Here is a 10,134-nt window from a genome sequence, read left to right as displayed (position 1 = left end):
TATTCTGGATTTCGGCTATTCTAATAGGAGTGCAGAGGTTTCATGCTCTTGTTTTAATTTGCATTTCCCTGATGGCTTATGGTGTGAAGCCTCTTTGCACATGCATATTTACCATCTGTATTTCTTCTTTGTGAGGTGTCTATTAAGGCCTTTCACTCATTTTTCAATCAAACTATTTTCTTACTGTTGAGTTTTAGGAATTCTTTTATAATTTGAATAACAGTGTTTTATGATGCTGAAAAGGAGTGGTCAGATATAAGCCTTACCTTATATCTAATCTTAGTGAGAAAGGATCAATTTGCTCAGCATTAAGTATGCTGTTAGCTGTATTTTTTATTTGTTTGGTTGGTTGTTTTGTAGATATTCTTTATCAAGTTGGGGAAGATTCCCCTACTCATAGTTTACTGAGTGTTTTTTATCATGAATGAGTATTGGATTTTGTCAAAAGCTTTTCCATCTATTGATATGATCATTAGATTTTTCTCTTTTAGTGGCAGAGCAATATTAGTCAATATTTATATGTTGAACCAGTCTTGCATATGTGGGACAAATTCCACTTGGTGGTGGCGTATAGTTCATTTATATAGTTGGTCCCCCATATCCATGGTTTTCATATCTACAGATTCAAACAACCCTGGCATCAAAAATATTAGAAAAAAATACAGAAAGTTCCAAAAAGCAAAACTTGACTTTTCCAGGCATCACCAACTCTTTACTTAGCATTTGCACTGTATTTACAACTATTTGCATGGCATTTACATTGTATTAGGTATTATAAGTAATCTAGAGATGATTTAAAATATATGAAAAGATACAGGTAGGTTATCTGCAGATGCTACAGAATTTTATACAAGGGACTTGAAGATCCATAGATTTTGGTATCTGCAGTAGGTCCTGGAACAAATCCCTTGTGGATATTACGGCACAATTGTATGCTATTGAATTTGATTTGCTCATTTCTTTTTTTTAGGATTTTACATCCATGTTCATGACAGATATCAGTCCATAGATTTCTCTTCCTATAATGTCTTATCTGATTTGGTACTGGGGTAATGCTGACCTCATAGAATGAGTTAGGAAGTATCTCCTCATATTCCCACTATTTCTTTCCTTTGAAAGAAATTATAAACAACTAGTATAATTTCTTCCTTAAATGTTTGGTAGAATTCACCAGTTGACTCATTTGAGCTTGGTGCTTCCCATTTTGGAAGGTTATTAATTATTGATCCACTTTCTTTAATAGATATAGGTCTATTCAGATTTTGTATTTCTTGTGTGAGTTTAAGCAGAATATGTCTGTCAAAAATTTGGTCCACTTCATCTGGGTTATCGAATTTAAGGGCATAGAGTTGTATAGTATTCCTTGATTATCCCTTTAATGATCATGGGATGTCTCTTCTTTCATTTCTGATGTTAGTAATTTGTGTGCTCTTTCTCTTAGCCTGGCTAGACGCTTATCAATTTTATTCATATTTTCAAAGAAACAGCTTTTGGTTTTACTGATTTTCTCTATTGATCTCCTGTTTTTAATTTCATTTATTTTTGCTCTGGTTTTGGATCTTTTGGAGCTATAATCGATATCCAGCACTGTATAAATTTAAGGTGTACTGCATAATGATTCCACTACATACATCATGAAATGATGATCACAATAGGTTTAGTAAATATTCATCATCTCATACAGATATGACATTATTATTGACTATGTTCCCCACAGTGTACGTTTCATACCTAAGACTCATTTATCTGCTAACTGGAAGTTTGTGCCTCTTAATCTCCCTCACCTATTTCTCTCATTTCCCCACTCCTTTTCCCTCTAGCAACCACCTATTTGTTCTCTGTGTGTGTGATTCTTTCTGTTTTGCCATGTTTGTTTTTTAGATTCCATATGTAAGTCAAATCATACAGTATTTGTCTTTATCTGTCTGACTTATTTCACTTAGTATAATACCCCTTGGAGCCCATCCATTTTGTTGCAAATGGTAAGATTTCATTCTGTTTTATGGCTGAGTGACATTATATATATATATATTTGTATAAGATATATAAATATATTTCTAGATATACATTTATATAAAATATGAAGTATATAAAATATATAAATATATTTATATTTATAAATATGTACTTATATTTTTATAAAATATACATATTTAATTTATATAAATAATATATAAAATATATATAATTATATATATATATGCTATTAACTGGTACTTGGGTTGCTTCCATATCTTTGCTACTGTGAACAATGCTGCGATGAACAGAGGGGTGCATATGTCTTTCCAAATTAGTGTTTTTGTTTCCTTCAGATAAATATCCAGAAGTAGAATTGTTAGATCATAGGGTACTTATTTTTTTAATATTTTGAGAAACCTCCAGTTTTCCATAGTAACTTCTTTTAATTTCATTGATGCCTGCTCTAATGTTTATTATTTCTTTTCTTCTGCTTACTAATTTAATTCACTCTTCTTTTTCTGGTTTTCTCAGGTAGAAACTTAGATTATTGATTATAGAAATTTCTTCTTTTCTAATATGTGCATTCAATGCTATAAATTTTCCTCTAAGCACTGCTTTCACTCACATATTTTAATAAGTTGCACTTTAATTTTTATTCAGATGAAAGTATTTTTTAAATTCTTGTGAAATATCTTCTTTGACTAATGTGTTATTTAGAAGTGTTGCTTAATCATAGCATATTTTGGAAATTATCAATTACCTATTTTTTTCTTGATTTCCAGTAGATTCCATCATAGTCAAAGAGCAGACATTTCATTATTTCTATTCTCTTAAATTTGTTAAGGTGTATTCCAGAATGTGGTCTTGGTGAATGTTCCCCGTGAGATTGAGAAGAATGTATTTTATGGTTTTTTTCGTTTGTTTTTTGTGGGGGTTTTGTTGTTGTTGTTGTTTGTTTGTTTTGGCTGTGCTGGGTCTTAACCACCACATGCAGGATCTTTAGTTGTGGCATGTGGGATCTAGTTCCTTGGCCAGGCCCAGGATCTCTGCATTGGGAGCACAGTCTTACCGCTAGACCATCAGGGAAGTCCTTGTATATTTTACTATTGTTGGATGAAGTGGTCTGTAGATGTTATTATATTCAGTTGATTGATGGTTCAACTGATTGAGGTCAACTATGTCCTTACTGCTTTTTTGCCTTCTGGGTCTGTCCATTCTGATAGAGGGACACTGAAATCTCCAATTATGATAATGGATTCATCTATTTCTCCTTGCAACTCCCTTAGCTTATGCCTTACATGTTCTAATGCTGCATCACTTTTTTTTAAGCAAAGGTATCCTGTAAAATTTTTTAAATTATATGAGTACTTTAATGCAAATGCTTAGCATTTAAAATTATCGAAGCTTTATTTAAATAAAAAACTTTATTAAACAATGATGATTAACTCCAAGAATTATTTCATTGCTGCTGCTGCTGCTGCTAAGTCGCTTCAGTCGTGTCCGACTCTGTGCAACCCCATAGACAGCAGCCTACCAGGCTCCCTCATCCCTGGGACTCTCCAGGCAAGAACATTGGAGTGGGTTGTCATTTCCTTCTCCAATGCAAGAAAGTGAAAAGTGAAAGTGAAGTTGCTCAGTCATGTCAGTGACTTTTAGAGACCCCATGGACTGCAGCCTAGCAGGCTCCTCCATCCATGGGGTTTTCTGGGCAAGAGTACTGGAGTGGGGTGCCATTGCCTTCTGATGTATAATGCTATATAATGCCAATCCTATGAGATACAATGAGAACTGCATCTTCACTGTTCTTCACTCAAGGGCAGAGGAGGGAGTAATCAGACAGACACAAAGCAAAACACAATCCAAATATAGTGCTCCCAGGCTGATAAGTTTTGTTTTTACAGCTTAGTAAAAGCTTTGTACTAAGTACTTAGTAAAAAACTTTGTCACAGTTTAAGAATGCATGCTCTTTAAATAAAAGTTAAATATATACATTTAGTGTCTATAAACAGTAGAAATATGTTAGACAGGGTAGGTCTATGTGTTCGTCAAAAGTTGGGTAGGTTTTAAAAAGGATGAAGTAACATGATTTTCAAGGTCCAAGGGAATGCTGCCTGAAGGGTTTATCTTCATTGTGCAGAAGTTAAGGCATCTCTGGGACCCTTAGGGTTTGTCCAAACTGGATTTTCTGGTCTTCAGTATAGCAAGTGCATCTTTCACTCTGTGGTAAATAACATTCTTCACCTTAATTTATCTTCATGATTAGTATAAGTTTGTGACAGATACCAGAATTCCTGAGTTAGCCAGAAGCATTAACATGCTCTGGAGAAACAAACTCTTCAAACACTTTGATGTGACTACGTAAGTTATGAACCTTGCATGTAATTCCAGCTGGGATAAATGCCACATCTCTAGAAACTGTATAAACTGTATAATACCCCAGTCTTAAATTCCATATTCTTTATGAAGATATTTTCTTAGTGATCAATCTAAATACCAGCTCTAATCACTGATAGGATCATGCTTGCAGGGTTTTCTTGAACATTCTTTTGGTGCTTTTTTAAAGAATCTTCATATCTTCTTCATGTCTTCATTAGCATATATTTGCCAGAAGGCTCCTGGCTTCTCTTCCAATAAATTGCTTTATTGTGAGTTCTTGAGAATTTCCACCTTGCACAAATTTAAGGACTTCCTGGTCACACTGTCCTTTGAGAATTCCCACATAGACCAGAACATTAGCCGTATCTGATGTCTCGGTAAAGACATTGCTCCACATTTTTAATCTTCTGGAGTAATTAATCCATAAGCATTATGGACCCCATTATGGGACCTCAGTCTGAGCAAATAAAGTAGTTAGGCAGCTCAGGTAACGGGATGCTGGCTTTGGTTTGATCATCAAACCTAGAAGACATGGCATCTCTGAACTTCCCCGATAGCCAGTCTTTAAGTATCAACATCATCAATTCTGTTTCATTTTCCAAGAGATTTGGAAAATCTTCAAATCCATTCCAGAAGTATCCTACTGTGGCTTTTGTGACGATTTCATTGTTCCTTGGTACAGACTGAATGTTTGTGTCCTCCCAAAATGTGTATGTTGAAACCTAATCCCCAAGTGTGATGGTATTTGGAAGGGGGGCCTTAGGTTTGAGGGCAGAGCCCTCATGAATGGGATTAGTGTCTTAATAAAAGAGACTCCAGAGAGCTCCACCACCCCCTTCCATCACATGAGGACACATGAAGACAGCCACCTATGAACCAGGAGGTGGACCCTCACCAGATACCAAATCTACTGGCCCCTGGACCTTGAACTTCCCACCTTCCAGAACTGTGAGAAATAAATGTTTGTTTTTTTTAAGCTATCCAGTCTATGGTATTTTGTAATAGCAACTCAAACAGTCCTACAATTTAGTAGATCTACTTCCTGGTCACTTTGCTGAAGGACTCAGGTTTCCAAAATTCAGTGTCCAGGTTATGATGGCTGGTTGCCCTTGTTTCCAGTACTGTCTGAACACATTCCAATTGCTCTTTATATTGGGATCTTGCAAGTACTGAAAGCAATTACTCCCATGGTCAGTAGTAAAGAGCATAGGATGCCAGGTATGTCCTGTGTCCTTGAAGTTCTTACATAAATCAGAAAAAAACATTTTCTACCAAAGAAGGAAAAATGTCATCAAGGATTTTTACTGTGCTCTTAAGTTCATTAAATGTCTTTTTTCCCCTCCCTGTGGACATGCCTGCTGGTTAGATCTGACAGCCAGTTTAAAAGGGAAGTGCTAATTGGACAGGCTGATTTCATGAGGCTAGCTGGCTTGGAGGCCACACCTCTCCTCACAGATGCTCATTCCAACACTGAGAAATTGTGCAGGGGCATAGCACCAAGAATTTTTTTTTTCTTGACTAAGGCATTCTGTTTTATGTCTTCCTTTGAGACTGGCTTTGTAAAGAGTTCAAACTGCCTGTATGAACAAGAACAATTTGCCTTACTACTCTTACAAAATGAACGGACTTCAACATCCTAGAGGTTTTTTCCAAGAATGATCTGTGTAGGCATCAAGTTCCCTGGTTCATGTATTTAACTCTTCATGCATCTCAACCAAGAAAAAGTCTTGCCGTCTTCCCCATTGGCAGTCTTCCCCTTTCATCTAGTAGCAATTCACACAAACTCCAAATTCACACTGAGGATACACTCGGTGCAGACTGAAGATGGTGGAATCACACGCACACACATTTACTGAACACCTGACAGCTCACTCCTAGCAGCCCTCCAAGAGATGCTCTTACTATATGGTTGCACTGTGGGCACGGCTTCCTTTGCAGAAATTGCCATTTGATATAGATGTCTCCAACATTGGCCAGGATGTACTTTTCTATACCCACATCAGTCCCTAACATTTTTGGTTACAAGTACCCACAAGCTAACTACTTCATTGTTATTAGAAACATTTTGATAAAGACAAGGTTCTAATAACCTGGTAAATGAAGGTTTGTGGAATCTATGTGAGAAGACTTGTAATCATACAGCTCCCCTTTCTCCTTCATCACTCACCTCAGAGAAACAGTGCCTAGGATGACTAAACTGACATTATTTTAAGTATACTAGGTCAGGAGTGCCTTGGGAAGCAGAAAATCTAACTAAATAAAGAATGCAGACATTGGCGGTCATTGATGTTGGTCAACCACTAAGCCATGTCTTCAAGAGCCTAGACTTTACTTGCTCCATCATCCTTGGCTGTGTGGCTTCCCAGATGGTGCAGTGGTACAGAAACCACCTGCCGATGCAGGAGACACCAGGGGTTGTGGGTTTGATCCCTTGGTCAGAAAGATCCCCTGGAGTGGGACATGGTAACCCACTCCAGTATTCTTGCCTGGAGAATCCCATGGACAGAGGAGCCTGGCAGGTTACAGTTCATGGGGTCGCAAAGAGTTGGACACAGCTGAACATGCATGCACAACCTTGATCCTTAGCTGTTAGCTTTACATCTTTGTGTCTTTCAATTTATGGTCTCAAGATGTCCACTGAATTTTCAAGCAAAGAAGAAGAGGGAAAGACCACTTCCAGTCCCTACCATGCCTTTTATCAAGGAGGAAAAAGCTTTTCCAGAAGTCCCCAGTAAACATCTTTGCAAATTTCTTTGGCCAGTCTGTGTCATTTGGACACTCCTGCCTCCAAGAGAATCTGGAAATCAACTGTATTGAAAAGAATAACAGAATTAGCTTAGATCAATTATGATTCATCCCTTGGAGCTGGGCAGACTGCTGCCTGTATCAGTTGGCTATTGCTGTGAAAAGGCTCAATAACAAGCAACCCCACATTCTTAGTGGTTTACAAGAACAAGCATTTGTTTCTTAATTATGAGCATTTATGTGAAGTAGGAAATGGCAACCCACTCCAGTATTCTTGCCTGGGAAATCCTATGGATCAAGGAGCCTGGTGGGCTGTAAGCCATGAGGTCACAAAGAGTCAGACATGACTGAGAGACTAACACACACAGGTCATTTGTGACTCTGCTGGGTTTGACTAGGATCAACTGCACTTGAATGTAGGCTGTATGTTTTCATGTCCGCTCCATATATCTTCTTATTCTGGCACTACTGGCGACATAGCATATTCTTCTCATGGCAAATGATAGGTGCACAAGAAACCAGGTAAAGTTTATACAAACACATTTAGAAGATCTGCTCATGTCCTGTCCAGTAACATTACATTTGCCAGACAAATCACCTGGCCAAGTCCAATACAAACTAGGCAAGAATACATGCTCTGCCTATTCCAGGGGAAAGTGCTATAAAGTCATGTGCCAAAAGGTGCACTAATGGATGTATAATTCTATTAGAGAGAGAGAATGAAGGATTGGGAACAAAAATTCAATCTGTCCCCTAATTCCACCAACCTGGGGAATGAGAGAGAAAGGAATGGCTCTTGGGTAGGCATCCAACAGTGTCTTCCCACCAAAGTAGTCAAAAGAAGCCTTAGAAACTTATTTTTCTGATTTAGTTAGCAGAGGGAAGAGGGGAAAGCAAGGAAACAATAAAGTTACAAACTGCTTTACTGGGCAGGGGTCTCCAGCTATAACATTGATGGATAGTTGAATAGGCTGACATAGACTGTTTCACAACTCAAACTCTGTTTCACAGTGTGACTGCCTGCGAATAGCCCATGTCTCTGAATCAGGAGGTGCCAGGTATGACACTAAGTACTTCGAATGCATTAACTCACTTTATCTTCACAACAAATTTATGAAGCTTTTCCACTTACAGTTAAGTGGTCAGAGGACTTAGGCAGCTGCGCACACATGGCAAAACTACCAGTGAAGCCCAAATTCCTCTGATTTCATTCACTCAGGCATCTATTACTCACCAGGTGTTGACAGAGGATGCAGGCCAATAACACAGTCCCTGACCTCCAGGACTTCAGATCTCAGTCTCTAAGTTTCCTAGCCCATTGGACTTTACATGTCAACTAAAAAAAATGGAGTCCAAGACAAATGTGTTTTATTTTTTAAATCAATATACTTTACGCCAGTTACACTTCTAAGAGCTTATCATGTTCTATTTCAATAAACCATCATGCCTACTCTTTGAGATAAGTACTATTATTCCACAATTTAAGTATGAATAAACTGAGATCCTGAGAGGTTACCTTTGTTACCTTTGTGAGAGGGAGTGTTCTCACATCATGTATGGATGTGAGAGTTGGACCATAAAGAAAGCTGAGTGCTAAAGAATTGATGCTTTTGAACTGTGGTGTTGGAGAAGACTCTTGAGAGTCCCTTGGACTGCAAGGAGATCCAACCAGTCCGTCCTAAAGGAAATCAGCCCTGAATATCCATTGGAAAGACTGATGCTGAAGCTGAAACTCACCTGATGTGAAGAACTGACTCCTTGGAAAAGACCCTGATGCTAGGAAGCACTGAAGGCAGGAGAAGGGGACAACAGAGGATGAGATGTTTGGACGGCATCACTGACTCGATGGATGTGAGTTTGAGTAAGTTCCGGGTGTTGGTGATGGACAGGGAAGCCTGGTGTTCTGAAGTCCATGGGGCCTTAAAGAGTTGGTACCCGACTGACCGACTGAACTGAACTGAGAAACGGATGGAGCAGCATTAGAAACCAAGCCACTTGACTCCAGAATTCACCTTTTCACCACACCTGCCATGTGCAGTCCATGACCAGTAGAATAAAGATTTCTTCAAGTAAAGTAAGAAGTCAATACAGCTTTTTCTGATGGATTTTCTCATTAAAAGATAGTAGTTATAAACTTATTGCATAAAGGCCTGTTAACTACTTTATGTTAAAAAAGGGTTCCTCACACTTAACACAGGCTTTCCAGGTGGTGCTCAGTTCAGTTCAGTCGCTCAGTCATGTCCGACTCTTGCGACTCCGTGAACCGCAGCATGCCAGGCCTCCCTGTCCATCACCAACTGCCAGAGACCACCTAAACTCATGTCCATTGAGTCAGTGATGCCATCCAACTGTCTCATCCTCTGTTGTCCCCTTCTCCTCCTGCCCTCAATCTTTCCAAGCATCAGGGTCTTTTCCTATGAGTCAGCTCTTCGCATCAGGTGGCCAAAGTATTGGAGTTTCAGCTTCAGCAACAGACCTTCAGTGAACACCCAGGACTGACCTCCTTTAGGATGGACTGGCTGGATCTCCTTGCAGTCCAAGGGACTCCCAAGAGTCCTCCACCACCACAGTTCAAAAGCATCAACTCTTCAAAAGCGCCAGGTGGCGCTACTGGTAAAGAATCCACCTGCCATTGCAAGAGATGCAAGAGACACAGGTTCGATCCCTGGGTTGGAAAGATCCCCTGGAGTAGGAAGTGGCAAACCACTCCAGTATTCTTGCCTGGAGAATCCCATGGACACAGAAGCCTGGCGGGCTACAGCCCACGGGGTCACAAAGAGTCGGACACAACTGAGCACACTTAAAACACTTGGGGTCGTGGGTCTGGTATTTTTTAAGTGTTTCAAAATTATAAACGAAGAGGGGAGATATTAAAATATAAAATGACAGTTGTAGTTTCTTTTTCTTTAAATCTCAGAGACTGGATTTCATTGATTCCACTATTTTATCTGCTTGATGTTCACATAATACTTTATAACTACTAATTAATTACACTACATTTTAGCAACAATTATTAAAATCACCTCGTATGCGAGTGCTGGAATCACCTCTGGA

General features: G+C 38.8%; 1 pseudogene; it reads right to left on the bottom strand.

Annotated features, from left to right (window-relative positions):
* Positions 1 to 4,119: 4,119 nt before the first annotated feature.
* On the bottom strand, positions 4,120 to 8,115 carry LOC138076254 (lysine-specific demethylase 3A pseudogene; annotated as a pseudogene).
* Between the last annotated feature and the right edge of the window lie 2,019 nt (positions 8,116 to 10,134).

The sequence above is a fragment of the Capricornis sumatraensis genome, chromosome 3, assembly GCF_032405125.1.
Source record: "Capricornis sumatraensis isolate serow.1 chromosome 3, serow.2, whole genome shotgun sequence".
Classification (NCBI taxonomy): domain Eukaryota; kingdom Metazoa; phylum Chordata; class Mammalia; order Artiodactyla; family Bovidae; genus Capricornis; species Capricornis sumatraensis.
Note: the sequence above shows the minus strand (reverse complement) of the source record. Positions and strands in the feature narration are given on the sequence as shown.